Raw genomic sequence first — 18,257 nt, forward strand, 5'->3', positions numbered from 1 at the left:
TCTATGAGGTGACAGTACTTCATTAGACACCCTGGAGTTGTTTTTATGCGCAATGGTGTATTAACTTTGTATTTAGGGTTTCTTCCTGGAGGCTGAACCCTTGACAGTCAAACGGGCCAATGAAGTAAACAGCAATATAGTGACATCACACTATCAGCCCCTCCCCTAACCCCTCCTTCTTTATCATACAACTACAGCTGTGGGTGCGGCTTCAGTTCAGGTGGATCACCACCCATCACCACCCACCAGGCAAACCAGGCATACTTAACCCATTCTGACCGGGCACCCATTTTGGTGTTAGCATCATGTTATGCTTTAGCTATTGAAAAATAGCAGATCTACAAGCTCATATCGCGCCACCGAGTGGCGCGATACGAGCTTGTAGGTCTGCTATTTTTTTGAAAAATCGAAGAACGACTGACATTTTTAGAATCTGATCTCAGGTCAGAATGGGTTAATCAGACCAGTGTGTGTCCAGTGGAAAACTCGTATGAATCTGATCTCAGGTCAGAATGGGTTAATGAACTGGTGGGCGTGTCCACATAAAAGCATGATTTTAACAAATACTGTACACTTTTTGGAAAGAGTTCTTCCACCTTATATTTTAATAATACCTGATTATCATGTTTTAGGGTGGAAAAAAATCGTGGCACTCCATCTTTAAACTTGGACTCAGGGGGGTGGACGCCTCTGCCTTGCATAGTCCCCAGTGAATAGGCAGTTGGCCCTTCACTGGTAACCCTATTTTGGACTCATTTTAAATATATGAAGGTATTGCGGGCAGGGATTTTTACCAAAAAGCCCCCCCTTTTAAAATACATACACACATACATACCTACATAAAAACATTTCAGAAGTTTTAGCAGTTTTTAAGGACCCACTTTTAGGCCAGTGCACCAGAGCAAACTCTTGCCTTTTTTTAAACCCTACCCATTCTAACCAAATACATATACTTTAGAGAGAGAGAGAGAGAGAGAGAGAGAGAGAAAGAGAGAGAGAGAGAGAGAGAGAGAGAGAGAGAGAGAGATTTTTTATTATCGTGAGAACGGCTTCCATTATCGCATTGCAACTTTTCAGGAATAGAAAGCCTGCCGTTAGCTTGGATTCCCCATTGATGATGTCACTGGTGGACAGGTTTCTGAACTGCCCCCCCTCCCCCCCCCCAGCCCTCCCATGAGACAAAGACTGTAGAAAAAGGCATTTTATCATGAACATGAGTGATTATATGAAGGTAGGTTGAAAAGTGTTGAAGTGGTCCTTTAAAGGGAAGTTAAATAGGAATAATACGTAGCAGTGTTCTTTACTATTTGGAGCCTGTGTTTTTGCCTAGGCATGTAGGCATGTAGTCAAGTTTTACTTTGCTTTAACGTGACTGGGATCAAGAGATGACTGAATTTGAGAATTTCAGTCTTGTCAGAATTCAAATGAAGGAATTCATTAACTGTCTGGAATATATAATTATGTATCAGCTACTGCAGTAAATCCTCCTACGGTACATATTTTCAAGTGAAACACAACGCACAAAGGGACACCGTCATAGTACTGTATATGAATGGATCTTATATCAGCCTTGACCTGAACTACCCTACTGCTGAATTAACTTTTGGTTACCCTACTGCTGAATTAACTTTTGGTTGAACAGACATTCATTTGTACGTGATTTCTTTTGGCATTCCTTTGTGGCAGGGTTTTGTAACCAGAAATATAGGCAACTCAGTACATTCCTCTCCATCCTCTGCTAGGTCATATCATGGGGCCCACATTAGAATTCATCCAATCCCCCCTGCCCCTGCCCACCACCAAACCCTAGCATAGGCAGTCTTTGTATGTTACACACAAGGGGACTCCGGGCCCTTGCTGTCGTGCCTTGTGTTCTCAGCTGCACTTTCCCCTTCCTGAACTATGTGTTTGTGTGTGTGTGTTGTGTGTGTGGGGGGGGGGGGGGGGGGGGGGGGGAGTGGGGGGGGGGGAGAGACTGTGACACGGAGAGAAAGACAGATAAACAAAGAGGGGACAGCATATGTGTGTGAGACAGTAAATGGATGATGTAGTGTGTGCACGCACACGCACACTTTTCCTTTATAGTCTTGAAGGTGAAAGGAGGAGCAGTGAGCCTCTGGTGTGGAATTCTAGGCTGTATCGTATCAACCTGTCTTAGGGGTTAATGGTAAAATGGTGCATTTGTATAGTGCCTTTATCCAAGGGCGCTATCATAGATTGTGCATGCAATGTGCAATGTTGGGGTTCAGTGTCTTGCCCAAGGACACTTCGAGCCGGGGGATTCGAACCGCCCGAACCACGGATCATTGGACGACCTGCTCTACCGGGGCGACTGTGGGTTCAGGGCTCCGGGGTGTGGTAAAACAGTCCAAACAATCTCTGCCCAGTCAGTCCAGTCAGTCAGTCAGTCAGTCAGTCAGTCAGTCAGTCAGTCAGATCAGTCAGTCAGTCAGTCAGACAGACAGACAGTCAGTCAGTCAGTCAGTCAGACAGACAGACAGTAAAGTCAGTAATGTCTGTCTGTCTGTCTGTCTGTCTGTCTGTCTGTCTGTCTGTCTGTCTGTCTGTCTGTCTGTCTGTCTGTCTGTCTGTCACACACTCACCTGAACACACACACACACACACACACACACAACACACACACACACACACACACACACCACACACACACACACACACACACACACCGGTGCATACCGCATGAGAGAATGTGTGCTGCCCTGCTGCTATTATGAATAAGCCCATGAAAGCTAGACTCTCCACCATGTGTAAATGTGTGGACTCCTGCCAAAGGGCTGTAGGGGAAACTAACCTTAAACACATTACCAGCAGCACAGTGAACCCATGCCCCTGTAGTCAGTCAGTGCAAGCAAGCGTCTAAGCCTATACATTGGAAGCTACTATTGCAATCGTTGTAGACATGACTACCAGAGCTAATGCGATAAGCAGAGACTGCATGCGGTAGAGGACTGCATTCAGCACCATTAATGTGTGTGTTGTCAGTTTGGGTTGTTATATAAATTCATATGGGAAACATAATGTGTGGTACAGTTAATGAGATTATGTGTACTGTAGCATGAACGATAAAGGTTATCAGGACAGTCAAAATAATTACAGTAATTAGGCTGGCACTGCCATCAATATGTTATTCATTGAGTGCATGTGTGACATAAAAGCCCACATCCTTGTGGCCTTAGGGTTTGTTTGACATACAGTATGTGACACCCTGTGGCAATTAAACTAATGACAGTCAACAAGGGCAGAATTGCAAGCACAAAAAATCAAATGCAATATGCTTTAGTTAGTTTCTATTGAGTTTGTAAATAACTATGGCAATGCATGTTGGGAATGTGGTTACACACAGGCATTCCGAAGCATTCTGACTACTACTATTACTAACCCTATCCCAAACCTTAAACGCGTGCGGAAGCCACGCAGTCGGAGTGGCGGTGCGTCCGAATGCCACTCTGTCCCCTGGGAATGTATGTCCTTTGGTTACTCAAGTACCTGTTGTCAGGGTACTAGAAGTATCCAGTATATGGACGAAATGCTATCTGGAACGCATGCCCCTTTGATTATGTAATAGCTGTTGTCAGAGTTAGTGCAGTAGCCATTATCACAGTGTTTGTTTCTGGACCTACAGTAGACCTGCTTCCCACTCGGCACTATACTGCACCCCCTTGGGTCCTCCTCGGCAATACACACACCAAATTTGAAGTCAGACAGAGATTCCATGCATTTATAGATAGACCTGTCCGTCCTTCCGTCCGTCCGTCCGTCCGTCCGTGTCCTTTTTATGCACATATACAGTAGGATATTTCAGTATCTATCTGTCTGTGTCTCTTTTATGCCCATATTGATTTCCATGCGCAAATAAGGAGTCCAGGCTAGTGGATAATGTCATTACTATGACATCACATTGATGATATAAGGGTACTCCATACGCGTATAGTTTGCGTCCGAGCATAGTCATGGTATCGCACTGCCTGCCTCTGATTGGCCTACCGACACTGCCCGTCTTGACTGTCCTCTGAGATGCGAGGTTTAGTTACTCCGTGGTGGGAAGTAATACAAGAGAATGACAGCTTGGCATGTGCGACAGAATGCAGCATTGTAACTAACTTGTACGTTTTATTTTTGTAGAGGCAAACTAATATTGTTTATGCCGTTTGCTTTGATTGAATAATTGATTGAACATTGATTTGGGTGTGTTCTAAATAAAATGTTAGTGTTGATTATCGTATATTAATCTATGTATAGTAAACTAATATTATTATACTAAAAAGGATAAAGAAAAATAAACTTACTGTTCTCTTGTATCATACTTGTATTATTTAGTAACCACGCATCAGATTATCCAGCATAGTTTAGGACAGTCAAGACGGGCAGTGTCGGTAGGCCAATCAGAGGCAGGAGGGGCGTTACCATGTCTATGCTTGGACGCAAACTGATATACGCAGTCCATATACTGTATGGGGATTTGAGGACTTACAAATATTTCTTTGGACAACCGCTACGGCCGACTTGGTGCATCACTCCATCACTCCCTAGGGTCCTCGCCGTGATTGGCGCGTTTTAAGTAGCTAAATCTTCTTGAAATCCACTGGGGACAAGCTCACTCACTCGCAGAGATTTGTGTGATTTATTAAAGGATATGTAGCATACTATTGTATTTCTTCTGCACATATGGCAGCCATAACACCCTCTTCTCTTCTCACTCACAAGTTACTCAGTAGCAACTGAGGGGATGTTGCAACAGTAGCCAATTTGCAGCTCTATTGCTCACCACATATCATGCGTGTGTGTGTGTGTGTGTGTGTGTGTGTGTGTGTGTGTGTGTGTGTGTGTGTGTGTGTGTGTGTGGCTGTGCGCGCACGTGCGTTCGTGCGAGTGTGTAGTAGAGAAACTACCTTCATAGAGTGTTGACTTCGACTCATTCTACTGTGAGAACTGAGGCTTCTATAATGGGTGGATTTGCGGAGGTGGTACATCGCTCATAATGTACAGTACGTACAGCATCAATGGACAGACAGAAGGGGTAATAGGTAGAGAATATTGAGGCGCCACTGAGCGAGCCAAAGCGAGCGAGTTGCTGTGCCGAACGTTGCAAAGTTCACTCAAAGTGGCTATAGTGGCCGCAATCATCAGCGCGTCCTTGCACAAGTGCACTGGCTTGTTTTGAACACATTTAAATTGATTGATCTGGATATGACTAGAAACATCACTGGTTTCATCTGTTTGCTGTGTGTACTCAAATGTTTGTGAAATGTTTGCCACGGTTAACTTTTGGCCAGTGGTTGTGTTGACAAATGTTTTCCCTCATGCAGCACCTTCCTCTTAGGAGAATGGAATGTACAATGAAGAACAGATTCTGCCACGTGTTCGCTCCCCATTGCAACCATATGGAGTGAGCATATCTGTGCCATGGTGTAATGACTTTCAGAGCTACACACAGAGCGTGGCACATAACGCTCTTCATCCTTCATTCCGTTGCCAAGGGAAGAGACATATCAGATCACTTTACTCTCAAACTAACTTTTTCTAACTTTGACTGACTAATGAAAGGGCTGATTTGTCTGTGACAATCTGGAGTCGATAGGAAATTAGAACCTGTCAAGGACAGTCGACAGTCGACAATGATGTGAAATTATTATACAAAATTTTGCTTCTGGAAAGTAATCTTTTTTGTAATGGCTTGAAGGGACAGTTATCTTGAGAATGAGATATAAATCAAATTAAAGGGCAGAGCAAACCTGCAGCAATAGCAATCCATGCAGACCAGTGATTGGTTTCTCGTTTTCCTGAAGCCTCAAGCAGCTTTGGGCAGCCTTTGTCCTAGAACAGGTGAATGGTGCTCATAAGTTGCTTTGGACTGTAAATCTGTGTAATGCATACTATTCTCCAAACAGGTTAAAATATTAAGCGGGCAAGGCAAGGCAAGGCAAGGCAAGGCAAGGCAAGGCAAGGCAAGGCAAGGCAAGGCAAGGCAAGGCAAGGCAAGGCAAGGCAAGGCAATTTTATTTGTATAGCACATATGCAAAGGAATATGCAAAGGAAACAATAATTAAATTATAAAATTACAATAGGATGCATGAAACAAAATAAGTAAAAATGAATAGATACAGTTAGGCTACAGTGCAGAGGAGAAAATAAAAGAAAAGAGAGAAAAAATAACTCAATCAAAGGCAGCAGCAAACAGAAACATCTTTAGTTGTGTTTGAAAAGAAATAAGAGTGGCAGCAGACCTGCAGTTTTTTGAGAGTTTATTCCAGATATGTGGTGCATAAAAACTAAATGCTGTTGTATGTGTATGTGTATGATGTGTATGTGTATTTGTGGTTGTAAGAAACAGAAAGCAGACCTTTCCCAGATGACCTGAGAGGTCTGAATGGTTAATGATATATTGTACGGAATCAGAAATGTATTTTGTCCCTAAACTATTTAAAGCTTTATAGACCAACAGTAGTATTATGAAATCAATTCTTTGACACTGCAGTGAGCAGGTGTACAGTATCAACTGCAGTCGTCTGATGTATTTTTTGGGGAGACCTGTAAAGACACCGTTACAGTAGTCAAGCCTAATGAAGATGAACGCATGGACACCTTTTTCTAGATCCTGCTGAGACATACATTTTCGTGTTATATGTTTCTGTATATCTTATATACAGTAGGAGCTGTATGAAGCTAAATTCACTACATTGGGAGTTCAGAGTGTCCGTCTTAAAATCGCAAGGTTCCTGGTTCGATAGCTGGCTCCCGACACATGTCTATGTCTTTGAGCAAGACACTTAACCATTGACTGCTACCGATGAGCAGGTTGGTGTCTTGTCGTAGAGTGCTTTGGAGAAAGGTGCTACATAAATGTAGTGAGTTCAGCAGGCCCAGTTGTCTATTCCCTCATGAGCATTACAGATAGAACATCACACACTGGCTTTGATCCAGGACAGTCCCCATCTGCTCCTCTGAGCTGCTGACATACTGTACGTACACACTCACATTACATGTTACAATACAAACACACACTTTAACATGCACACACACTCATTACTTCACACTCGCCCACACAACACGCACAGCACGCACGCACACACGCACGCACGCACGCACGCACGCACGCATGCACGCACGCACGCACGCACGCACACACAGGCCAGACCTGTCAGCAGCAGATTGCATACTGTCACACACGGTGACACACCAGATGAAATTGATGCATGATGGCAGACAGCTAGATGACTCCTCAGACAGTATCCCCTCCCGCCCCCATACGAATGTATGCACGCACGCATGCATGCACACACGCCATGACCGCTTTCCTCTCCTGCTTCATTCCTATAGCTTGCATGGGATGATTGGGATCATGAAACATATTGGAGAGGTCCAGACACTGTTAACATGTCAGCACATATTGATCACCTGCAGGTGGAGTGATGGAAGCAGTCTTCAAAGTTAATTTGCCAAGATTATACTGCCTCTGCTTTGACTGCTCCTCCCTACCTCTCTCCCTCTCCCTCTCTCTCTCTCCCTCCCTCACTCCCTCCCTCACTCCCTCACTCCTTCCCTCACTCACTCCCTCACTCACTCCCTCACTCACTCACTCACTCACTCACTCACTCTGAGTGAGTGAGTGACTTAAATCAGTTCATTTCAGTTAATTCGGGAACGATGCAAGTTGGAAGTGCTTGCCCCACGTAGTTATGTACCGTAATAATACCCATCAGATTATACCTACTGTATGTTGTACTGTAGCTACCTGTGCATCTATGTCCCTTTTATGGAGGTCTGTTCAGCCATGCACAAATACTTTAATTATAGGGGTGGCAGTGGCTCAGGCAGAAGGAGCGAGTGCATATATCCGGCAGCGACAATCAAACGCGGGGGAGGGGCGGCACCTGCCGTGGAAGGTGGGGGGGATTATGACACTAAACTGCCACTACGGCAGTGTCGGTCCGTTCAGTGGCCGACGCCGCAACTGCCGAGACATGCGCTACCGGTTAACCCATTTTGACCTGAGATCAGATTCTAAAAATGTCCTGACAGTTTTTGCTATCAAAAATAGCAGACCTACAAGCTCGTAGCGCGCCACTCGGTGGCGCGCTATGAGCTTGTAGATCTGCTTGTAGATCTGCTAGTTTACTATTGCCAACAAAAATACAATTTGGAGATTCGTCACTCTGTCTGGAGTTAATTTATTTTTATTTTGTTGAGGGATGCCCAGCTTTGAGCGTCTATGTGTACCCCATAGTGATGATTTGATTGGCTGAGCACGGAATGTGATGGATGATGATGTGTGATGATAAGAGCACCCCTCGCTTCACACAGGTGTGATTTATTTTACAATTTGGAAGAGGAATAGAAAAAAGAGCATGCAAACACAGTTGCAGTGGCCTCCTGTATCCTATTACAAAAATGCTTCATAATCCCAAGGTCAGTCAATGTCAACTGGGCAGGATTGTTTTAACAAAAGAAAAGAAGTTATATACACTATTTTTAACTGGTTTAGAATATGCAATTTCTATTTCCAAAGGAGCATTTATGCTGAAACCAATTTCAGGATACATTTATACTGTGTATACACGAGGCAAGGCAGGGGTGCAATTACCCATTACGTATCCTGCAAGATGATTTATTCCATTCCAAACAGTAATTTGAGCTTAGGTCTGCCTTGTACAGAACCATGTTACCGACAGCAGGCCAGTGTAGCAAAACGGTCACAACTCAGGCTATAGGAAGGGCAGTGTTAGGTTTCAACCCTATGGGAGTTCAGATAGATAAATGTTGTGCGTTAAGGCACTGCCAAGGTCATGCAGAAGAAGACAGAATGGGGGTGCATGATGAGTCTGAACTGAGTGTGGGATTCTACACGTGTATGTGTGTGTAATTCGGTGTGCATTCATGCTTATTTCAAAGTCTGTGTGTGTTTGTGTGTGCGTGCGCTGGCGCGTGCGCATGACCGTTTCCTTATATTAAGGGTTGATATTGCATCACCCCTCCACTGATGTGTTCATCTGCCCACAGCACTAACCAGCAGCAGTATCATTGCTCATTTCCTCCTCGCCTGAGTCGCCTCTATACTATCATTTATTGAATATCTCTCCTCTCCTCCTGTTTTCTCCCTGTGCACTTCTGCTCGCAAACTTAAAATAGAGAAACAAACAACAAAGGGAGCGGAAGAGTACTTTGATGTCGCATGTAGCAGAGAAGGGCCATCCTCTCTCTACCTCACGTCCTACCCCATCAGCGATACAGCGTGCTCTCATTATTGTGTAATGCAGACAGAGCGCTGCTTCCGTGAGACGGGCCACGGGGGACACCCTGCTGAGTCCCCCTCCAGGGTAGCTGGACTGCGTTTCGTTTTATACAACCTTCATGCGTGCTTAGGAGGAGGTCTTCCTTCTTAGATGCGACTACAAGAGACAACACGTGTACAGAACCAAACGGACACAGCAATACACTGACACCACATAAGACAGGAACGCCCAAAAACACATCCGTTTTTTTTCCCTGGGCAGAATTTTCTATGGCTGCCAATGCGACTTTTTCCAATCCTTAATCACATACGGACAAACATCTATGCCGATAATATCTAACTTGCGGAGGTAACGTGCCTTGTCCACGGGCAACAGATCTTTCAACGTATGGCATTGCAAATACGTTTGATAATCGCTACTCTGCGCAATATTGTTTTAGAAATGCCGCAAATTGCATTGCAGTGAACGAGAGCAAATCACAACTTCCCCTGGGGGTGGTGACTCCGCCCTGAATACGCGTTGTGGCGTGGTGTCAGTCTATGGTCAATGGTCCATTTGGTTCCATTCTTACAAATGACCATGACTGCGTTGAGTATCTGTTGTGTTGCTTCTGCACTGCATCCGTCCGTGTTACTGTCTGCAGTTACATCCTTCTCCTCTCACTCTAGGGAGACCATTTATAAGACGTTCCCATTTTGCCTCCTTCTCTCTCTGTGTCATCCTCTTTCACGATCGGTCTCTGTTTGTTTTATGTGTGTGTGTGTGTGTGTGTGTGTGTGTGTGTGTGTGTGTGTGTGTATGGGGGGGGGGGGGGGGGGTCAGAGAGGATCTGACTGGTTTCATCAAGGTCCCCTCCTGTTCTGATTGGGTGATGTTGACAGTTGATGGCACACGCACGCACGCACGCTTTTGTATACTTATTTCATTCCCTACTTCTCTTTCCTCCTGGTCTGTCTTTGCTGTCCCCTTCACTGTACAGTCTGTACTGTATATTTCTCTCTGTCCATCATTTCCTGAGCTGTGGTGTTGGTGGGTGCCACATGACTTGTTTTGGAACAGAGTATAAGCTGTTAAAATAAGCTGACAGTTGTTAGACAACCGCATGGCACGTGCATCCTACACAGTCAAATCCTAAATGTTATGTGGAAATTAACACAGAGGATTTTGCTATGACATGAAATTCAGATCTCTCTCTCCTCTCTCTCTCTCTCTCGCTCTCCCTGTCCGTGTGTGTGTGTGTGTGTGTGTGTGTGTGTGTGTGTGTGTGTGTGTAGAAGACCTCAATTATATATTCGAACTTACAGCCTCACTAGCAAACCTAAAAGTTTCAAACAAAAAAGCCAGGAAAAATGCTGAGAATGACAAATGGTACGATAACGACTGCAAGAATCTCAGGAAAAAATTAAGGAAACTATCAAACCAAAAACACAGAGACCCAGACAACCACAACACACGTCTCCAATATGGGGAAACACTGAAACAATACAAGAACACAGTAAGAGAAAAAAGAGATCAACATGTTAGAAACCAACTGCAAGATATTGAGGATTCCATACAGACAAACAGCTTCTGGGAAAACTGGAACAGACTTAATAAACTAAAACAAGACGAACTACCCATCCAAAATGGAGATATATGGGTGAACCATTTTTCTAGACTCTTCGGCCCAATCGAGAAGAACGAAGAGCAAAAACAAATAAAAGATAAACTACAAAACCTAGAGTCAGCCATAAAAGACTACCAAAATCCACTAGATTCCCAAATCAACCTAAAAGAACTACAAGACAAAATAAAAACACTTAAAACAAAGAAGGCCTGTGGGGCAGACGGAATCCTAAATGAAATGATAAAATTCACCGACCTCAAATTCCAACTGGCCATATTAAAACTCCTAAATATCGTGCTCAGCTCTGGGATTTTCCCCAGCACATGGAATCAAGGGCTGATAACGCCACTCCACAAAAGTGGAGACAAATATGACCCAAATAACTACCGTGGGATTTGTGTAAACAGCAACCTCGGAAAGATCCTCTGCATGATCCTCAACCACAGAATTCTAAATTTCCTCACAGAAAGCAATGTCCTGAGCAAATCACAAATTGGCTTTCTACCAAAATATCGCACAACAGACCACATTTACACTCTCAACACCCTAATTGACAACCAAATAAACAAAAACAAAAGCAAATTATTCTCCTGCTTTGTCGACTTCAGAAAAGCATTCGATTCAATTTGGCATGAGGGCCTGATGTACAAACTGTTGGAAAGTGGCATTGGGGGGAAAACCTATGACATCATAAAATCAATGTACACTAACAACAAATGTGCAGTTAAAATAGGCGAAAAGCACACAGCCTTTTTCCCCCAAAACCGAGGAGTCAGACAGGGATGCAGCCTGAGTCCAACACTCTTCAACATATATATCAACGAATTAGCAAAAACGTTAGAACAGTCTACAGCGCCAGGCATCCTCTTGGCAAACACAGAAATCAAATGCTTACTTTACGCAGATGACCTGCTGCTGCTGTCCCCAACCAAGGAAGGACTACAGCAGCAACTTGATCTCCTACACAAATTCTCCCAGACATGGGCCCTGACAGTGAACCTAACTAAGACTAAAATCATGATATTTCAAAAAAGGCCCAGCCGCCAAAACCACCAATTTTTCCTAAATACAACCCCACTAGAACAAACAAAAAACTATACCTACCTTGGCCTAAACATCAGCAGCACAGGGAACTACAACCAAGCTGTAAAGGACCTGAGAGACAAGGCAAGAAGGGCATTCTATGCCATCAAAAGAAACATCAAAATAGACATCCCAATTAAAACCTGGCTTAAAATACTGGATTCTGTGATAGAACCAATTTCCCTCTATGGTTGCGAGATCTGGGGACCTTTAGCAAACCATGACCTTGAAAAATGGGATAAACACCAAACCGAGACCCTACACACAGAACTCTGCAAATCCATTCTCCGTACCCAGCGGAAAACACCAAATAATGCATGCAGGGCAGAATTAGGACGATACCCACTCATAATCAAAATAAAAAAGAGAGCACTTAAGTTCTACAACCACCTAAAAGAAAGTGACCTAGATGCACTCCATAACAAGGCACTCACACACAGTGAAACTCTAGAGAGATGCCCCCTCAGCCACCTGGCCCTGGAACTCCGGGCACAAACACAAACAGAGCCACGAGATAGAAAACCCATTGGACTAAACCAAATTATAAAACAGCAAAAGGAAAACTATCTGACACATTGGAAAGAAGCAACACAAAAGCAGAGTAAACTAGAATGCTATCTGGCCCTAAACAGAGAATACACAGTGGCAGAATACCTGAGCACCGTGACCGACCCAAAACAAAGAAAAATCTTAACTAGGTACAGACTCAGTGAGCACAGTCTCGCGATCGAGAAAGGCCGTCATAGGCAGACGTGTATCCCGAGAGAAGACAGACTATGCACTCACTGCACACAAAATGAAGTGGAAACCGAGCTACACTTCCTAACCATCTGTCCATTGTACCAAGACATCAGAGACACATACTTCCCACTGATTACAACCACACACAGAGATTTTGAAAACATGACCAACGACAAAAAAATCCCATATCTGCTGGGCGAAGTACAACAATGTGCAAACACAGCAGCAAGATTTGTGAGTTGCTGTGATAGGAGAAGGATATCAAATGGAACACAACCACCCTAAAGACTAAGCATTGTGTATATTCCTGCACTATACCTGCATCGAGTGACCTGGGTACATAGAATTTGATCTATTGAAGATTCTGACCTTCAAATGTACATAATTTTTGTATTGATTGTATTGCTGTATTGTTGTATTGTTCTTTCTGCTTTGGCAATGTAAACGTATGTTTTCTCATGCCAATAAAGCCCTTTGAATTGAAAATTGAATTGTGTGTGTGTGTGTGTGTGTGTCTGTCTGTCTGTCTGTCTGTCTGTCTGTCTGTCTGTCTGTCTGTCTGTCTGTCTGTCTGTCTGTCTCTCTCTCTCTCTCTCTCTCTCTCTCTCTGCATCTAAGTGAGTAATTATAATACAGAGAAAGAGACATTCATACATTTCATGCTGTAATTCCAACTTTGACATTAACACAGTTTATTTGTCACAGCATAAATAAATTCATCGTCAGCTTTTATTTGACATTACTGTAACCTTACTGACATCTTTAGTGAAATAAACCTGCACACAAAGTTCTTTGTTCTCTGTTCAACATCTACATGTTCCCACTGGTTCAGATTATGGAAAACAACAAAGCATGTTACCATAATTATTATGCAGACGACACACACACATTTACATAACCATATATATCCAAGCCAGACGATTATGGTTCAATATAAGCACTGAGGGTAAATGCATTGAACAAAAGTGCTAGAATTTTCTTCAACTAAACAAACGACAAAACTGAAGCAATTGGCCCAGACGGCTGAGGTTGTCATCTGGGCACAACTAGGCTGCTAATGCTACCTGACAGCTTGTCGCTGGTTTGACCTTTGCTGTGTGTCACTCCCCATATCTCTCCCCCCAAAAAACATTGTTTGAATTGAATTGTTTTGTTTTTTGAGCCAAGGAAGAACAAAAATGACTGCTCAGCTTCATTCGGTAATGTTTACAACCCAAGCTTGACATCTTGGTGTAGTAGTGTCCACAATTTCAACAGCCACAAAATTTAAATTCTATCAACATAAAAATGTATCAAGGCTGAAAGGACAAGGATGTGTCAGCAGGTTTTAGCATAACCCGTACATGTGTGTCGTTACAGATCTCCCTAAAAGAGAAAACAGAACAGCTGCAAGTCTCTCTGTGACCTTAATTGATTAAACACAGCTATGTGCACACACTTTTAAAGGGATATTTCACTTTCAACAAAAAATGTGGTCATTTTAATGTCTACACTACAGGCTTATGTGAACACCCCGGGCAGTTCTTAAGTTGCTTGATTCAGTAATTAGATTTGTTAGTTTGATATTCATTTAGGTGCCCTGCCCCCTTCCTATACAAACCCATTATAACTTAAAACTCCATTTTAACCATGATAGATTCATCAAAAGAAAATCTGTTGACTGATATTGTCCTTCTAATACGTGAGGGGCCGTTTTTCATTTACTGTTTTCATTTATTTTTTAATAATTATTTTCGAATATAACCTCCTCCAGCTCCAGCTCCTCATCCTCACAAAATCAAAAATAATGATTAAAAATAAATAAATAAATATATATCTTTATTCCAGTTCATTTTGGTTATTTAGTTCTGAATGATTAGTGACACACATTTCGGCTAACCGTCCATTTGTCTCTCAGACTCTTAGACTTAACCATTTTAACTTGACCAGAGTGCACCAGGGCTGTGCGTATACTAGGCCCACTCATGTTTAATATCCTCGCCGAAAAGTCTCACAATAGTGCATCGCCTTGCGACGCGTGGCGACCTCAATGGCTATTCACGCCAAACAATTTCCCCTGGAATAAGGATGCTATAGGGTTCAAGTAGTTCAGTCCAGACTGAGGATTATACCGCCTAGCAGCAGCAGCAGCACCTGTTGCATGTCGGGACCCAGCGCTGCATACCTCCCCTGCAGCCCTCGGCCTGAGGAGAAGAACAGATGAACTAAATGGAGGGGAAGAAAAGATGGGAGCTGTCACACAGCCAGACACCTGGCCTGCCATGAGCACCGCCGGCAGGGAGGGGGCTTATTATTATAGGTAGGAGGGGTTGCCTGTGGAGGTGGTGGAGGTGTGTACTATATTACTATACTTGTGAGGGCCTCAGAAGGAAAATACATTGCTTGGATGAACCTGGAACCTGGGACGTATCCTCAGTGATGCATCCCAAGGTCATCAGGGTTTCGGGTCTCGCGAACATCATACCACTCACTCGGGTGACCCAGCCGGGGTGATCAAGTCACCGATGTACGTCCCAGTAGCTACCCTCGATCAGCCCCACTAGGGAAAGACCAGGGCCACACAATCCGTTGGATCCACTCCAGAACTACTCTGCGGGGACTGGGAGGTACAATTCTGGCATGTGGAGGGACTAGGCTCTGTGGGTTGACTCCTGTCCGGGCCCCTCCTACGTCTCACCAGGTCCACTCCTGCTCTCACCAGGAGTACCGCCAGGACCTGTGCGTTGCACCAGACTCCCAGGACCAGACACTTCATTCAGGACTCAGGAGTGGTGGTTTCTTGAGCCGCAATGGTTCTGCAGGCTCCACCTGGGTAACGGTGGTACTCGAATGGCCCTCCTAAAGGCCTCATCGAAGGTTTTTGGGCTTCCTCCTCACGGAGGATGCAGGCTGGGGCGCCAACCAAATGTCCCCACACCACAAGTATAGTCAAATTTGAAGAAATGGGTATTGTGGGTGTATCAGTAGTGGCTCAGAGTCTCTGCCTGATGAAAAAAAGCTTAATATCTCCCCCGGCCCATAATTCCCTTTAGTCTATAGCATTCAAATGTTACATGGGGACCACAATGCAAATTGTTGTTTTATGGTTAGGTTAGGATTAGGCGTTCAGAGTTTATGGGGTTAGGCTTAGAGTTTTCCCTATTTTGTGTTCCAATGTCAGGCACTGAAAAAAAAATGCAGATCTACAAGTTCGGCACAGCGTGTCGCTCTGCAATGTGTGAGCTACTTTTCAGCTATTTTCTGGCTTTTTTCAGGTATTTCAGGTTCAAGGTTGTATTTTGTGTACAGGTACAATACAGTTTGCTTTCAAACAATGTTGACTTTATACACAACTGAATTCACTGAACAGTAGTCAAAACGTAGGCCATCAAAGCAGAGGCTGCACATAATCTATCATGACAAACATTAGAAATTCAAATCAAACTCCTCCATCGGAGTTCAAAGATACAGCATCCATCCATCCACCTGCAGGTTAACTAAAGTAGGAGAGGAAAGAGGGCATCTGCATCCCTGTTTGTGCATGTGTGTGCACGCGACTCCACACACTTGACCCAAATGGACTAGATGGATGTTGCAGCCTCTTGTTAGTCTTGTTTAAACATGTGTCCTAATGTCCAAGGTGGGCACTAAGATACACTATGTGTCCAGAATATGCTAATTTGCAATGCACAGAGAGAAGGACACAACATTCTATAGGTAAGCACTAGTTATTTATTTAGCATGGTTTGATAGCTTGGCAAAAATGATTCTTCCCCCCATGGACATTCAGTTACTGTTGACATTCATGCATGCACTCAGTGAGGCATTCATTCATTCATTCATTCATTCATTTAGTCAGTCAGTCTGTTAGTCAGGTCTGTTACCACATTAAACCAGGTATCCCTTTTTTTAAGTAACGAAAATTGAAGATCTACACAGATCATGATGCGTCGCAACACATTAATGATTGTGAGATATTTTTTTACAGTGATTGTATCCTCTGTAACGGAGTCACTTACTGTTGGTCTGTGTTAACCTGATGGTATTTCCACCGTTCTCTCTGGGATCTCCCAGGGCACCTAAGCTGACTGGTGAAGGACCCTAGTTCCGAACATTCCGAGCAGGGAAAGAATAATGGAATCCTTTCACAGGTGGACGAATCTGGGAAAGTCATAAACATCTCAAAGATGGGGAAGACATCTCAAGGGTCCCAAACATTCCTTTGCTCAGTATTTCTGTAAAATGAGGAAGGCAGGGGGGAGTTGAGGGGGGAAATGGACAGAGGGAAGGAGAGGGGGAAGGGATGGAGAGAAAGTGGAATAGAGAGGGCAGGACAGAGAGAGAGAGAGAGAGATAGAGAGGGAGAGAGATACGATGAACAGAGTGGAGAGGAGGCAGCATCTAGGTCATTCTGCTGAGAAATGAAAATGTCCGTTTTTCACCTATGGAGCGGGCAAGGTGAGGATTTTTAACTGGGCCATTAGACAGAGCTTACAGTATTCAACTCACTTTTCAGTTGCGTTCTTGTTCCAGCATCATGCAAATTAGCCCTCTGGAATGTGGAATCTGGAAAATAAATTGTGGATGCATGGCCAGTACAGATGGACTAAGTCTGTCTGGAGGAGTTGCCAAGAGAGCACTGAGGGGGCAGGTGCTCAAAGCCCACAAAAGGGCACATCTGTGTGTTGCCGATTTTTGGGCTGGTATTTTCGTGGGGGTCCCTCGTGCCATTTCACACCAGAAATGTAGTACATTGGATGTCATATGCTAATGAAGAAAGATGTTCCACAACAACTTGGCCCAATGTCACTGGACAGTATGTTCTCATCACCATGTAAAATGAAAAGGGCCATGGATGTTTGGCAGGAAAAGGGCACTTTGAGGAAAAAGGGCAGGTGCCCTAGCCCCAAACCCCCCCCCCCCCCCTCTGCACATGCCTGTATGTCACTACTATTGCATTTTTCACAGACTCAGTGGACTCTTCCTTGAGAATACAGTGATCCAGCATGACAGCATATATATATATATAGATAAATATTGTGCGACGTATGGGTTTCTCTTGCCTAGAACTGCATGCGGAAGACGGTCCCTGAAATGTGAGCGTGCCACAATAGCATTGGTCTCAGCTGGATGAGTCCAGTTCTGCTGTAAGCCACTGAGAGCACTGAGCCGGCAGACACAAGCTTTATATTCCTGCTTGGATATTGAGTTTTACGCTGCATGAACAGGATACATGTGGATTGGCTCTCCTCTCCTTTTCAGACCACATGCCTATACTTCCTTCTTTCAGTCCCTCTGTCTTCCTGTCTATATATCTCTTTTCTCCTTATTGCCAGTTTAGGTATAAGACTCAATGTTTTAGAAGTGTGTATTGTTTTAGTGTTCGCTTGTGTTCCATTCTTTGTCATAATCTGGAGTAATGAGTCATGTACAGTTTGCTTCTCTTTCTAGGCGCCTGCAGATTGGAGATCTCACTGTACCCTTTGCTAAACGCCCACAGGAATTTGAACTCTCCATTCAGTTTACAGTGAAATGCTATCTTTGCAATGTATGCAGTCCTCCATTTTAATCATGGCTTTGTTGGTTACCCTCTAACT

General features: G+C 43.9%; 1 protein-coding gene across 2 annotated transcripts in view; it reads left to right on the forward strand.

Moving 5' to 3' along the window:
- The window catches only part of gask1a (golgi associated kinase 1A), a 36,951-nt gene that overhangs the window by 2,401 nt on the left and 16,293 nt on the right, over positions 1-18,257 (forward strand). The window lies entirely within an intron of this gene.

The sequence above is a fragment of the Protomyctophum parallelum genome, assembly GCF_964188405.1.
Source record: "Protomyctophum parallelum genome assembly, chromosome: 3".
In the NCBI taxonomy this organism is placed as follows: domain Eukaryota; kingdom Metazoa; phylum Chordata; class Actinopteri; order Myctophiformes; family Myctophidae; genus Protomyctophum; species Protomyctophum parallelum.